Here is a 15,662-nt window from a genome sequence, read left to right as displayed (position 1 = left end):
GAGCGTACGGAAGTCGCGGAGATGGCGTTCGGGAATAGTGCCTGCGGATAGCGGGGGAAACGCAACACCGCAGACCAGAGTCAGCCGGTGAAGGAAACGGACACTATTGGTTACAACTCCTTCGCAATGACAACTTGTTTACTTCTGGCTTGAACTTAAACCCGAGTTTCAACACAATAACGGCCATGTTATCAATTTGTTATTTCAAAATGAAGGTAGAGTGGGGCGTCGTTTTCATTCGACAGTTTCAGCACCGCAGGTAATGGACAGCGCCACTTTAAAAGTCCTCAAAAGATGGGTCACGGGTGTCATGATTAATAACGTGATCTTAAAACCATTCAACCGTAATAGTGCTACAAATGCATTATAACTGTCATTTCAAAGTACAGTAATTAGTTACATTACAATATTACTGTATTTGAAATGTAATGCATTACACTACTATTGCATTACCTTTATATTACTCTCACCACCATAATTATCATGGCACCGCTCTAAATGGTTTGTCAAATTACTGGTCCTATTTGGCGAAGCGGACAGCTCTTTCTGTGCCGCGCTCAAAGTTCACTTGACAATTATATTCGTCTTGTCTAAATCGCTGACGAACTGAAAGTAATGGCCGAATGTCCATCTTGTGTATGTACAGTATTATCCATATTCAAGCTGCCGTCTGCTACTGTCGCTTTCATCTTAGCTGCAGTATATCAGCAAGTCAACATTTTGCTCCAGACGTTTCTCCTCCAAAAAAAGGAGTGGGGGCTTGTAATGCACTGCATTACTCTCATTTGTAACATGTACAATATTTCTACTTTACAGTTATATATTACATTACAGTAATTACATTACTTTTATAATGCATTACTCCTAACACTGCATCCCCAGTGGGCAATGGCAGTATGTATATACCTGTTTTGATTAATTGTACTAAGACTATTTGTTGTGGTTTGCTGCTGTTATCCTTTCTGAAATGTATTAACAGTAAATCATATTTTTAAAGAGTTCCAATATAGAGTTTAAAGGGGTTTTCTGCTTTGAAAATAAACAAATACCCAGCAAAACCAGTGTTCTAAAAAGGTGTAGAGATTGTTCTTTCCTAAAATACCAAACCTGATTTTTATAGGCATCATTCAAAAAATAAGCCCAATTGTCTTCAACCAAAGTTGAACTCTTGTCACTTAACGTGACAACATATGGACGAAAATAAAACACATTCAAAAGGTCTTCTTCTTTCTCTTTCCAAAACTTGCAATGGGGATCATTTCCTATTTTGCATGAATACAAAGACTTTTTAGTTGCATTTATCATAAGTTGAAATGCTGGTGAGTATGAATCTGTGGCACTATTAACAGTTTTGAGAGGTTGTGTCTAAATATGTGATGGAGATTTAAACGACCCCAATACAGACAAAATTTAAGTGTGCATCTTCCCGAACCTTGGTGTAAAACACATTTAGTATATCTGCGTGCATCTGAGTTATCGAGACGACTGCTGTTGAGAAACATTACAGAGTGCGCAGAATGAAAAATGTAATTGGAGGCACGTATTGCCTCCGGGTGGGTGCAGCAGTAAATACGCAAACCTAATTAAACTGCAGTGGAAATGCTTCTAAAACAGAGAGTGCCATGGGAGGAGAGTCAAACTTTCACCTGCTCTTATTTTGTGCGGAGAGTTGAAGGTCTCTTTCCACAAAGCATATTCTCAAGTAGATATGTCCCAAATTTTGACTTAAAAAGTAATCTTATATTGACTGACTTTTTTTTCTCTCAATAAAACAAAATAAATTTTACTCTTAATATGTCCTTTTGTTTTTACTTCAAAGTGCTCCCTTTTCACGTATTTCCTTGAGGACAAATATTTAGTTTTCTTTCAAAAATATTACGTGTTTTGAAAGGGGGAAATAAATCATCTAAAAAATGATTACCCATATCCCAAAGGAAATTAACCAATTTGCCCCTAAATATTTGCCCCCCTTTTTCTATGCGCCCACCTGTAGTCTAGACATGGCATTGTGATTAATATTGCATTTGTGGAATTTGACTTAAACAGCAAATTTTATCCATCTCAGGGGGTGGACATTTTCCCATTTGCTGTGGATTGAAAATGAAATCATGGTTGCTCCAGAACAATAATGGCTAACCCGATTTCTTTGTTTGGCCATGTGAAATTCGTAAGCTCAAAAATGTAATATGAAAAATATATTTACTTAATTCAATTTATGCCTGTTAGTCCAGACAAAATACAGCTTTTGTCATTGTACTACTTTTAACCTTGAAAATTGTGATTTATTATTATTTATTCTCTTGGTGACAACTTTCATTTTGGAAAAAAAGGACACATCTTATTTTAAGGACACATCTTATTTTATGACCATTGATCTGAATTAATAATTTATTGATGAAAAATAAGATTCCACAAAAGAATACAAAACTCTTGAAAAATGCTTTTTTGAAAAAAAAGGACACATCTCATTTTATGATTTGAATGAATAATTTATTGATGAAAAATAAGATTTCCACAAAAGAATACAAAAATCTTGAAAAATGCTATTGTTTTTTTTCATTTTTTTCTGTTAAAATCATAACCTAATTCTTTTAAAAAAATATATGATTTTGATGATATGATTTAATTTATAACACTATAATCTTTAAAAAAATACTTATTTTATATTCAAAATAATTTATGACATCAGTATTTACTGTAAAGTTTGTCGGTCCTTCCCCCTTATTTTGATAGCGTTTGAAGAAAATATTCTAAAAATGTATTTTCTTTTAACAATCTTTTTTTTTAAATGAAGTTAATCTGGTAAAACTACAACAAAAATACATATTCCAATGTACGTTTAAGATTGTTTTTGTGTAGTTTAATGCAGCATAAGGCTTGCTTGCACACATTGTGGTGAGAAAAGAAAAACAGCTCTTGTACTTTCCCACAAAGTGGCGCTTAATCCAATCTTCATCACACGTATGAAAATATAAACTTCGTAAGCATCGACGGTACTTGTGTACACAGATGCTATTCTCTTTTTCCCTTTGAAAAATGCGCGCACAGGCTTGACAGTGTTGAAATAAAAATATATGTACATAATGGGGTCATACTCAAGAGGCTGCGGAGCTGCTTGCACTTTGACGATGCACGGTTGCTACGGCAACCTCCTCTCTGCTGCCTGAGCCATTCACTTGCTAGGAAATAAACTGGATGAACATAGAGGGAGTGAGAGTCAAAGTGAGTCCGTCCAGAGGGAGGCGCTCATCTCCTTCAAAAGATTCACAACTCAAGTCATGGGCAACACTACCGCTACTTATCTACTCCAACGACCGTACTAGTACGAGCACAACAACCAATTCTACTAAGCCAATAAAAAAGCTAACACTGCTATTTCTCTGGCTTCTAATACAGTACAATGAATACTAAGTACTACTAACAAAGTGACAAAACACATTGCTACGGCCATTATTATTACCATAACTACGACTATAGTATTACAACCATCACTACTTCTATTGCAACCATAAATACCACGTAAGTGAAACGTTCTAGAATAACATTACGACATACTAGGCTAACACACATTTAACAGAAAATTATAAGATGTACCTTTACATATACGCAACGCAGTTTTGTAAAACATTGACTTAATTTAGAAACAATTTTCTAATTTCGCGGAGCTTTTTTTTTCAGATTAATCCTCAAGGCCTGGAGCAACATTTTGTATTAAAGAATAACATTATTATTATTATTATTATTATTATTATTATTATTATTGTTGTTGTTGTTGTTGTTGTTGTTGTCATTATTGTTATTATTATTATCATCATCATCATCAATATTGTTACAGTTTAATGGGTGAATGGCCATTTTTTTCTGTATGAGATGAAATGTCCGACTACTTTTGATTACACCATACAGCTCGGACTCACTTCAGCAGCTACCGGAGACTCTTGACGTCTTATATCAGCATTACTGAAGAGCGGTTTCTCAGCATCCTTAATCAGCGATTGAATATGATTCTAATTGTGGTGTGATTATGTGACACTAAGTAATGTGTTGGCAATTATTTGGGATAAAGGACTGGTAAAAATGTGTCAACCTAATTGGAATGTCGCTTGCACCCTGAGGAAAAACTTTAAAATAACAGCTGAATAAGGTTATTATTGCATCAACGTCCATGTATTATTAGGTGTGTTTATTTTTAAGTCGGCGTTTGTAGCGCCTTGGCAGCATCTTTGCATAATGTTGTTGTGGGTTAACAACTCCTGCTCTTGCTGCTCCTCCTCCGACATCAAATGCACAATGTCAATTGAGCATGCAGCCTTCACTAGACGGCACACTTTTTTTTTCTACCGAGCAATCTACAAACTATTTTTGGCTTGAACCATGGCTATTGTTGTTGGATTGTGGTTGTTGGATTAAGTATAACAAAATCTGCGAGTTTGCATAAGAAACTCATTTATTACGAGCCTTCAATGACGCTCAAAGCACTTGTGCTGTGGATGCTATAACCATTTCAAAATAATATGCTAATTATTGCATTTATCTGGATTTTGTCAATTAAAATGGTCTTTTTATTCTGTGTGTGCATTATTCACAGAGGACTTGAGAAATGTGCCAACCCCTCATCGCTCTCATGTCAATAAAACTGAAAATCTGTTCACGTAGTCTCATATAATCACACCAACAAGACTCCTTGGTAGGTCAGTATTGCCCAACACTGCTATTCTGTCAGTAATCGATGCTTGGCTAATGGAAAATGAGCCTATAAGTGACTTGGCAGCATTAATGTAATGTGAGCACAAAGTGACACACACATTTATATGAGATTATCAGAGAAGCGCTATTAAATGGCAATCTATTAAAAGCTCATGCAAACTCCGAAAAGAACCTCACACAACAAAACAGAAGCATTTGATTTTGGCCTTGTCCTTAATGACCAGAAAATATATTTCTTTTCTTCTTTAGTTGAAGCCTGAAAAGACATTAGCAACATGAACTTTATTCTTAAAATATGCACATTAATGACCTGGGAAATGAGTGGGAGATTGCAGTTTTTCTTTCAGCGCCAGAAGCGAAAGAGAAGATTGCCAGCTTGGTTTCGACCTCGCATGAGAAGCAATTTGCTGCCGTATTGTGATTGCGTAGGCCTTCGAATGGCACCGCCTCTTGATGGACGCTATCGTTTGCTTAAAGCTATCAGCATGAAAAATCTTTCTTTCTATTAAAATCGGATTCGATTATTTGTTGGTGATGTCAGGTAAGAGGTGAAAACGGAGGAGGTAATGCGTTCGCTGTCATCATATTACAAGAGTATTTTGATCTGTATGGTTTTGAATTGCTTATATAGTAGACATTTTAAAGGTACGCATTATTTAAAATGGCTTGTATAGAAATAGGCCTTTAGAGTGTCCCCCCCCCATTAAGTGTGAAATTGAACAACTAGGTCAGTCTTTCATATTCCCCTTTCTGTCTGTCAGCGAGCCGTTCTAAATGACCATTCATCACATCAACATCTTCAGATACTAGCTCACCTGTGCTATCCCAATGAGGACGACAAACGCTATAGAAAATGTATGAATGGATATCGAAACTTGACACACCTCATATATATATATATATATATATATATATATATATATATATATATATATATATGTATGCAGGGTGACTAAAAGAAAACGGGCCCCAACTCTAATTTGGAACTTTGGTCATAACTAGTTTATTATATTCAAAACATCACATCAAATAGTTTATTATATTCAAAACATCACATCAAAACACTAGGGTCTTTTGCCTTTTTTCTCCGTTCTACAGCATATGTTCTAGATGGCCTCCATTTAGCTCCGTGCATTTCTTGAGGCGCAGCACAAAGTTGTCCATGACGTTCTTACAGACTGAATTGGTAATGGCTCTCATCTCCTCTTTGATGGCTTTCTTGACTTCTGTGATGGTTCTACGGAGACTCTGTCCTTAAGATAGCCCCAAAGAAAAAAATCTGGGGCTTAGGTCCGGGCTATGGGGTGCCCACTCAAAATCTTGAGACTGATCACTCGGCCTCCAAAGTTCTCTTTCAGCCAATCTCGGGACAGGTTTGCGGTGTGAGAACTTGCTCCGTCTTGCGGGAACCAGAACTTGCTCATGAGCGACGGGTAGATGGTCTGGACAACTTCGTACTGTGCCTCAAGAAATGCACGGAACTAAATGGAGGCCATCTAGAACATATGCTGTAGAACGGAGAAAAAAGGCAAAAGAATGTATATATATATATATATATATATATATATATATATATATATATATATATATATATATATATATATATATATATATATATATATATATATATATGTACACACATATGTTGTTCTAAATAAAAACCTAGCCGTGAAAAAGTAATTGGCCCCTGACCCTAATAGTGAGTTCTGCCACCTTTGGCAGCAGTAACTAAAATCAAATGTCTGGAGTTGTTGGTAATGAGTCTTTCACACCGATGTGAAAGAACCTTGAATCACCCTTTGCAGGATCGTTTCAACTCGACCATATTGGTAGGTTTTCTGGCATGAAATGCACGTTTAAGGTCCAACCACAGCATCTCAATTGAATTTGAATCTGGACTTTGACTGGGCCACTTAAAAACCATTTTTTTTTTCATTTTCAGCTATTCTGAGGTGGTCTTGCTGGTGTGTTTTAGATCGTAGTCCCACTGCATGATCCAAGAGCGCTTGAGTTTGAGGGCTCAAACTGGTGGTCGGACTTTCTCCTTCAGGCTTCTCTAGTAAACAGCAAAATTCATTTTTCGGTCAATCACAGCAGATGATCCTGGTCCTGAGGAAGCAAGAAGCAGCCCCAGACCATTACTCTGCCACCACCATGCTTTGCATTTGGCATAATGTTCTTATGCAGTTCTGCACCATTTTTATTCCAAATGTAACAGGCTCCACACCTTCAATAAGGTTCATTTATTGACTCACCTGTCTGCAGAATGTTTCTCCAAGTCTTGAGGCTCGTCAAGTTTTTTTGTTTAGCAAATGTGAGACAAGCCTTTGTGTTGTTTTGTAACAGAAGTGGTTTTCGCCTGGGAATGCTCCTATTGGGATGCCATTTTTGTCTAGTGTCTTTCCTATAGTGGAGTCATAAACACTGACCTTAAGTAAGGCCTGCTAGGCTTGCAGTTCTTTGGCTGTTTTTCTAAGTTCTTTTGTGACCTCCTTGATGAATCGTCGTCGCACTCTTGGAGTAATTGCCATTGGTCGACCACTCCTGAAAAGATTTGCCGTTGTTCTCAGGTGTCTCCATTTCTGGATAATGGCTTTGACTGTGGTCCGCTGGAGCCCCACAGCCTTGGAAATTGCTCCATAAACCTTTCCAGACAAATAGATTTCAATCACTTTTTTTTTCTCCTTTCGCCTTGAGGCAAAGTTTCTTTTGGAATGTTTTTGGATCGCATGATGAATTTGTTCTTGGGATTTTGTAGCCATACAGGTCAGTAGAAGAGTCGTCAGCATGTCCGCCTCACAGTTAAGAGTTCTGAGTTCGAATCCAGCTTGCTCCAGCCTCCCTGTGCGGAGTTTGCCATGTTATCCCTTAGCCCGCATGGGTCCTCTCAAGGCACTCCAGCATCCTCCCCGACTCCAAAAACATGCATGGCAAGTGTATTGGACATACTAAATTGTCCATAGGTTTGATTGAGTGTGTGGAAGATTGTTCATCAGTGTGTGCCCTGCAATTGGCTGGCAACCAGTTCAGGGTGCCTGTAGACAGCTGGGAAAGGCACCAGCAAGCCAGTGACCCTAGTGAGACTAAATGGCTAAAGCAAATGGATAGATAAATGGATGGATGGATTTTATAGCCTCCTTTTCTTTGTGTAACAGATTCTAATTCTGTTTTTTGTTTTTTCCAAAGGTGACTTCAGGTTTATAACTAACCTGTGAAACTGAACTCAGCTTTCCCAAAACTTTGGATCGTCACAGTTGTATGATTTTGACAGACGGTCAGATAGTTTGTACCTAAAATATTAATTGTACTGGTATTATTACAGAATTCCCTTATGTTTCTTTTTCTTTTCTGATCGAACATTCTTAAATTTTTAAAGGGTAAGATCAAACATTTAAAAGATTAAAAGGTCCTTTTAAAGGTCCTTTTTAATTGACTTTGTTTTAAATGACTTATCTTGTTCTATTTTGCATGACAAAAAGAACATGTGAACAAGTGTGAAGAACTTTTATTTCCACAGCTACAATTAACTGATACTTAATTGTCAGATGATCTTTCAAACTGTAGATTGTTGATTGTATTTATAGTTTTTTTTATCTATATTTCTTTTTAAGAATGTATACAATTAAACAAACTCTATGTTGCTTATTGTAAATACTAAACAATAACAATGCTTGCTGTAAGTAAATTCACTCAACATAAGATAATGTCCCATGTTCAATACTTTAAATACTTGTAACTTTGTGTATTGCGCTTTTTTTCTGTCACGTCCAAGCCATTGTGAGAGAAGGTGATGGACTCGGATGCAGGAAGTTGGAAACAAGGTGAACTCCAAAAAACATGGGACAAGATAATGTCCCATGTTCAATACTTTAAATACTTAAAAAAAAAAAAAAACGGGCAAAAAGCAATTCAGTTATGTAATCATTTCTTGAACGTTTAATCATGTTATCATTCAATTTTGTAACTTTGCATATTGTGCTTTTTCTGTCACGTCCAGGCAATGTGAGAGAAGGTAGTGGACTTGGCTGCAGGAAGCTGGAAACAAGGTGAACTTCAAAAAACAATAGTTTAATAAGAAAAGGGACAAAAAACCATGGTAGTAACATACAAAATACAAAATAAACACATAACCCTGAGAGCCCACAACAAAAAACCCAGAACATGAACATGACATTTTCTCTATGTTTCATGTTTGTTTCTTTTTATGATTTTCCAAGGGACAATGTGTGGAAATTTGCCTATGGTTATAATCCGCTGTGATGTTTTTACATGCTGTTGTATTATTGTTCATTAACATGCGCTTTCCCGACCAAATAAAAGAAGAAAAATTGAACTTTCTTTATTCCCCTGGCTATTTTTTTATTTAAATCAAAGTACAACTAATACTACTACTAAAAGAAATATCCACACATTTACATTTGAAAGTCCAGCGTCTTCCCTCTGCATTACACTTAGCCCACTCTGGTCTAAACTTTCAGCACTTATTGCTTTCTCATACCACTAGGGGCTGCTCTGACCATGTTGTTTATTCTTCAACCTCATGGTGCCTAACAAATACACCGCCACAAGCTTGGTAAACACTCCCATGAATGATAACATCAATACAAAATGACAGCAGGATGCGGTGTAATCGCGCATGATAGAAGCACCACACCGCATCACCTGGCTGGTGACAGCTGCCCATCTGCCCACAACAACAAATAATGACATTTTACTTCTTCCAACCTCACATGAAAACATAATGTTCCTGCACAAACGGGATCGTACTATGTGCAGCCACCCACAGAAGATGAATAGTTTTTACGTTCAAGCACATTTAACATCCACACGCCGCTACTTAATTGCCTGTTTTTACGATGCGGTGCACCCGCAGAAGGATGCTTGGCCGTGGTTTTCAAAACCGATGTGTTTGGATATCATGGTCCAGCAAGCTGAGAAAGATAGCTGTTGTCACTGCAGCCGCATTGGACATTTGTTTGTCCGTAAAATGAGGGTCTTCGCTTTGAATTTGAAAGACAAATGAATTCAAGCCACAGACGGACATTTGTGTGTGTAAAAAAAAACAAACAAAAAAAAAACGTCAGTTATTATCCATACAGCAGATCTCAGCTGACTTAGTGGGTAAGGAGATGTACACACTGGCCTGGTCACCTAATCACAGCGTACATATGCACAAACAACTATTTATTGTAAGGAGATATTGAATGAACCAAAAATGTGCATTTTGGAGCCAGCGCAAGCATAGGGGAAAAAATGCAGCGGAGAAAATATTGGTTATTGCGTGGTTCATTATATGCATGCACTTTACAGTGGACGCTAACTCCAGAAGTTTGTTGTACCACTCACTATGCTTGTTGTGCTTTCTAAAGCAACCTGTCACAATTTGTAGCCAAAGTCCTGTTAAAAGAGGAAAGTAGTACAGCAGTTATTGTCAAGGAAATAAGTTGAAGTGATGCATCCTGACTGAGAGCAAAGCTTTTTACTTAAGGGAGGAGCTAAGTTTAGCTTGGGTTGTAAGTCGAACTCAATTAATCAAGGCAATTGTAAACATTATTAGGTGACATCAAATCCTCACGGTTTTATGCAGTTCATTATGGGGATCAGTCACACTTTTCATGGAATAGTGGAGGTTTATGCCACCTGGTTTTAGAAGATTGACAGTTGTGCATGACGTACGTATGCAATCACACATGGACACAGCATATGGCCATTTTTTTCATCTTTCCAGAGAGATAAAGAAAGAGAGAGAGAGAGGTTGCACAGCTAGGAGTTCAATATTAGATGACATGGGGGCCCTGATGAAAAGCAGTGCAACAACAACGTCTTTTTTCTTTGCCGCTGTTAAATCAGTTTGATGAAGCTGAAGGACACCCAGGTCATCATTTCACATTCCAGTGGAATACTTTTTTTTGTCAGCTTGATTGAAAATAGGAGAAAAATCATTAAATTACCCCCATCCCTTCTCCCTCCGAGACTAGTGACGGGGAAAAAACGTCAACTCACGAGCTGTCAGGGAACTCAATGGTTGGCCCTCGTAATGAATGACACCACTAGACTAGAGAACCTTTTGAACTGGAGAATTTACAATCTGAGTAATTCCCATTATGTGTCCATGAAATGAGCAGTGTCTGGGGGCAGGTGATTACGCCTCGGCGGGTTTGCACTTGCTTTCGCCGCCCGGGATTTCCGTGAGTGACTAGAATTAACATGGCTTTCCATTCTCTCCACCCCGTGGCTAATTGAAACAAGGAAGCTGAGCAGCCAGTATTGGAAGCCGTGAAGATGTCGCATTCAGTGCAGACACTCCCAGGGAAAATAGTGCATGAATATTCATTTAGGATCTCCTGACACTGGGGCGGTACCCTCAGGAATTCTGCTTTTATACCCCGACACTTATACAGCACCTTTGGCTGCAGTAAATCCTGTAAGAGCTGCAACAGTTCAAAAATAAGGCAGCTATAACTCAATAAAAGCAGCTCAAGTTAAAATAAGACTACCGTAATTCCCGTAAATGTTATACAAGATACCATAAGCTCCACTCAACACGAGCAGTTTACAATAAAATAGTGTGGATCCTCTAAAAGCTGTGAAGGTTAAAATAAGGCTGCAGTAAATCTTGTAAAGCTGGAAAAGGTTAAAATAATGTTATAGTAAGTCCTGTAAAAACAAAAGTAAAATAAAGTACAATAAAACCCCAATAAATACCCTCAAAGCTATGCAGGTCAGAATAAGACAATGGCAAATCCCATTGAAGATATTCAACATTGAAATATTTCCATCCCAAATCCCCGAAATGTTCAGATTAAAAGAAGACTACGGTATACCTTAAAATTATCTTGTGTTTCTACTTCTTGAGGTTCATTTCTACACTGTTTCTTGATACAAATTCTGTTCATCACATGACAGAGACAAGCATATCTATTGTAAATCATGTACACGCTATACAGGTTAAAGTGAGATCACCATAAAGTTTTGAAAGACGACCATACATCAAACAAAATCTATTTAGATTCAAGTATGACCTACTGCAAATGATATCGTATCTGAACAAGACTTTTTGAAATCTCATAAAAGTTAGGAAGGTTAAAATAAAACTTTTACAATTACAATAAGGCTCTAATAAACTATCCATGTTAAGAAGACTACTGAAATTAAAATTCAACTCCTAAAGACATGTTCAGAGGATAAGACTATCTTATATCAAACAAAAAGTAATGCAGGTTAAAATAAGGAGACCATAAATCCCCGAACATCTGAACAGATTCAAATAGAACCTCTAAATCCCATCGAACGTGCACATGCTCTATTTGTGAGCTTGAAAGAACATAGGCACCGAATTGTGGGATAATAAAGACACATCCAACAATTAGTTCCATAACGAGAACAAGTTAGCGTTGTGATTGCGTTGTGTGCTGTTCCCCAGACATTTCGGAATGCCCTCGTCATGAATATTCACCAGCTTGCCTGCCTCAAAGGAGCGCTGCATGAAGTTCAGTGCACTGCCTGCTGCCACTCGTCTCCTTTGCCACTCAACACATGACACAAGTGTGTCCATCAGAAAAAAAATCAATGCCTCATCTTTACTTGAGATTAGGCATGGAATGACATCAGATGCTGACGGTATGATAACCTTAAGAAAAAATATCACGAGATTGAAATTACAGCTCTAGAATATATCATTTTAAAATCTTTTTTGCTAAATAGCAGTATAAAAACAGTTGTATTTTAACAAAATATATAATATAGAATTTGTTATAATAACAAACATTTATCATGCTAAATTAAAATAAATCTGTAAATAAAATCAAGTGAGCAAAACACCAATAAATATATACATACATTTTTTTGTCATTGAATAAATCTAATTTAATTAATCTAATAAAAAAAAAAAAGTTTTGAAATAAATTACCATTGAGTGATGTTAGTTTATTTCAAATCAATCATTCAATTACTGTTTCCCCCACAAATGCACGCACGCACAGGCTAATGCAAACATGCTCGCTTACTCTGTCTCTCTCACTCACTCACGACTAGCTCGTAGCTTACTCGCAATGTCACCCGCTCTTTTGGACGGGAAGAAAAGTTTTTTTTTTTTTTTCACCCTTGTTGAATCATACCCGAGCAGTCTAAATGGATTGCGTCCTACCCCAAGCAATATCACATAAAACTCTACAGTACATGAATGTAGCATATGATAACATGTTAGCCACGTTACCTGTGACAGTTAGCCACAGGAGCAAAATTATATTGATACTAAAGTAATCTGAACTAAGGAACTCGGCAATGTGATTGCCTGCTGCAGAAGAGGACTCATACTGTATATGATACACAATGAGAGCTGCACACTGCAGTTGCCCGTTAAGGCAGATGACACAGAAGGGATAAAACCATCAGAGTGACTTGTAAAATCACGATATATTGCCAATCTGGTTATCAAACCATGCCTACTTGAGACAAATTAATGCCTCCCTCAAATAAAATGGGGAGTGTCACTCATTTGATGCTGTTGTTCATTTGACAACATTAAAGTTAACAGTTGAGTCTATTCTGTTTCGAACCAAAAACAGCAGCACCTATAGAGATTGGGAAATGTTTTCGAAAGAAAAAAAAGGAAGAAAATTCTGCTCTCAGTTCTGCTTGTTTCCTTCTTGACCGCTTTCATACCTTTGTTTCTTGATTGCCAACCTAAATTTCTTCCCAATCCTTCCTTTTGTGTGCAACACTAGTTGAGAGCACTTTCTTGACTAAATTTCAGTTTGTTTTTTTTTGCCCTTCACCATGGTACCTGTAAAAGAAGTGGACTAAACTAGTTAATTTAAAAGTGTATTGGCCAACCTTGCAGTATTTTTTGCCGGGTGCAACAAAACATACATCAAAACACTTTTTTGTGTTGTTTGTGTTGGTGCTGTTAGAAGTGAGAGTTTTCCTCACACTGATTGGACTTGATAGCTTCGTCATGCTTTACGCACACCGCGCAGCGCTCCACGCGCATGATCCGCGCGCGCTCACACACATCCCACTGCGTGGGGTTATTGAACAGCAGGCGCGTCTTCGGAATGAATGCAAGAATTTCATTCTACAATGAATCTGAACCGACAGTGAAAAAGGAAAAAAGGACAGGGTACAGCTGCCACAGCCGCGTTGACATTTTGACCAAAATAAGGGATAAAGACTTGGCGCTGTTATCGTCCAACATGCAGTAATCTGCTATCGACACCTTCGCCTTCTCCGGGAGCCGAGGTGCAGTTCGGCGCAGATAAAAACGCCGTGCCTCGGACCGTGGAGCATCAATCACGCGCGGGAAACATCCACCAAGAGGGAGAGAGGAAAAAAAGAGGCATTCTCGACTCGTTTGCGTCGTGTCCCCCTTTCCCTACTCAGCCACCCACTATTCAACTTCCAGACTTTTCAGCCCCACTTCCTCCCAGTGTAGAGCGCTCATGTGGATTTCCTCGTGGATACTACGTGAAAGAACTACTCCGAGACTCCGAATCTGAGGCTGATCCTTCTACCGAAGATAGGCACATCGGATGTGGGTCACTTCGCGAAGTGGACCGCACTGGAAGCTTTGTGAAAAGGAGGAAGAAAACCGGGGGTAAGTGTTGCAAAATGAACCACGTTAGTATCACCACATGAATGCACAAAAAAATAAAATAATGATTAAAAAAAACCACAGCGAAAGCTTCTTTTAGGCTTTAAAGTGCGGGAAATTGTTATGAAATGAGCACACCAATCGTATATTTGCGACTTGTTTGCAAAATTACATCAATGCGTGCATTGCGGCGCCCAATTGTGCTTGTTTTTTTTGTTGCGTTTGTGGCTTTAAAAAGGTGCATAGTCTTGTCTGCATGGGAGCATCCCGCGCTGCGGAGGTGCCTCAAGTCCACCCCCCACCTCCCCACTCCCCCCAAAATTCGATTAAAACGCGCTCAGTAAATATCAGCCTATAGTTGGAGCTTTACAGGTAGCAACAGCTGGTGCACACACACACACACACACACACACGTTTTTCACATTCATCCCAGCAGCCCTGAAACAAGTTAAATCATGGGGGGATTCACCCTAGACATGATTGGTCATGAGTAAAATTTGTGTTATGGTGTGTTTGCATGATGTCTTTTGTGTCATATTTTGGCTGCTCACAAGCTTCTTTCATCTTCTGTGTGTGTGTGTGTGTGTGTGTGTGTATCTGCGTGTGCGTGCCTCCTGACAGTGGCTGTGATGATGGTGGAGTCCCTTCCTCCTCCTCTTCCTTCTCTAGCAAACTTTAATAGGGCACTTAAAGCTTGCACGCTTCTTAATGCAGCAGCATTATTTAGTTGTAGTAGGGGATAGTGGTGCACATTAGGTTATGCGGTCATTGCACGGTAAGCAACACGACACCACGACAACACCACGGTGTTAATATCAGCCTCCACGCCCCCGGGTTCTAAAGCCTACTCCCCACGGCCTTTTTTTGCGGGGGCCAAAGATTAGCTTTGCGTCGTGTTATTCTCACAGCTTCAATTGGATGGTGCATGCATGGTGTAGGAAGGTGGTTGTTGTTTGTGCAAATATGCCATTGTCTGCATTCCGACTCAACCAGCAGCGTAATTACCTCAAGGCTCTGACTCGGCAAAAAGAACCCTGAGGTTTTTAATTCACTCCCTTGTGGTCTGCAAGGGGATATAGATGATGTCTAGAGTTGTTCATGTTCTTTCTAGCGAGTGATATTCTGCTTGAAGCCTCTGCTTTTTTGTGCTTTTGCCCTATCTGCTTCTCCAATGCAACATCAGCAAAAAGTTCCTCTGGTTAAGCTACAAGGCTCGGAATTGATAATAAAAGTGAGAAATTTGTATATGAGAAAAGTTGGCCAAGCAACTACTGATGTGCAGTGGCTTCAAATATGCTGTTATCGTACAGCAGAACTTTCCATAAGTTGCCGAGCTGACTTCCGAGTTCTTATATTTTCAGTG

General features: G+C 38.5%; 1 protein-coding gene across 1 annotated transcript in view; it reads left to right on the top strand.

The window, feature by feature from the left end:
• Positions 1–13,754: 13,754 nt before the first annotated feature.
• The window catches only part of LOC148418624 (metabotropic glutamate receptor 4-like), a 207,992-nt gene continuing 206,084 nt past the window's right edge, over positions 13,755–15,662 (top strand). The window contains exon 1 of the mRNA XM_088423271.1: positions 13,755–14,302. The gene's annotated coding sequence lies outside the window, so the exon portion shown is untranslated. The remainder of the gene's footprint in view (positions 14,303–15,662) is intronic.

The sequence above is a fragment of the Hippichthys cyanospilos genome, chromosome 9, assembly GCF_059441005.1.
Source record: "Hippichthys cyanospilos isolate Australia breed blue-spotted pipefish chromosome 9, RoL_Hcya_1.0, whole genome shotgun sequence".
NCBI classification, from domain to species: Eukaryota; Metazoa; Chordata; class Actinopteri; order Syngnathiformes; family Syngnathidae; genus Hippichthys; species Hippichthys cyanospilos.
Note: the sequence above shows the minus strand (reverse complement) of the source record. Positions and strands in the feature narration are given on the sequence as shown.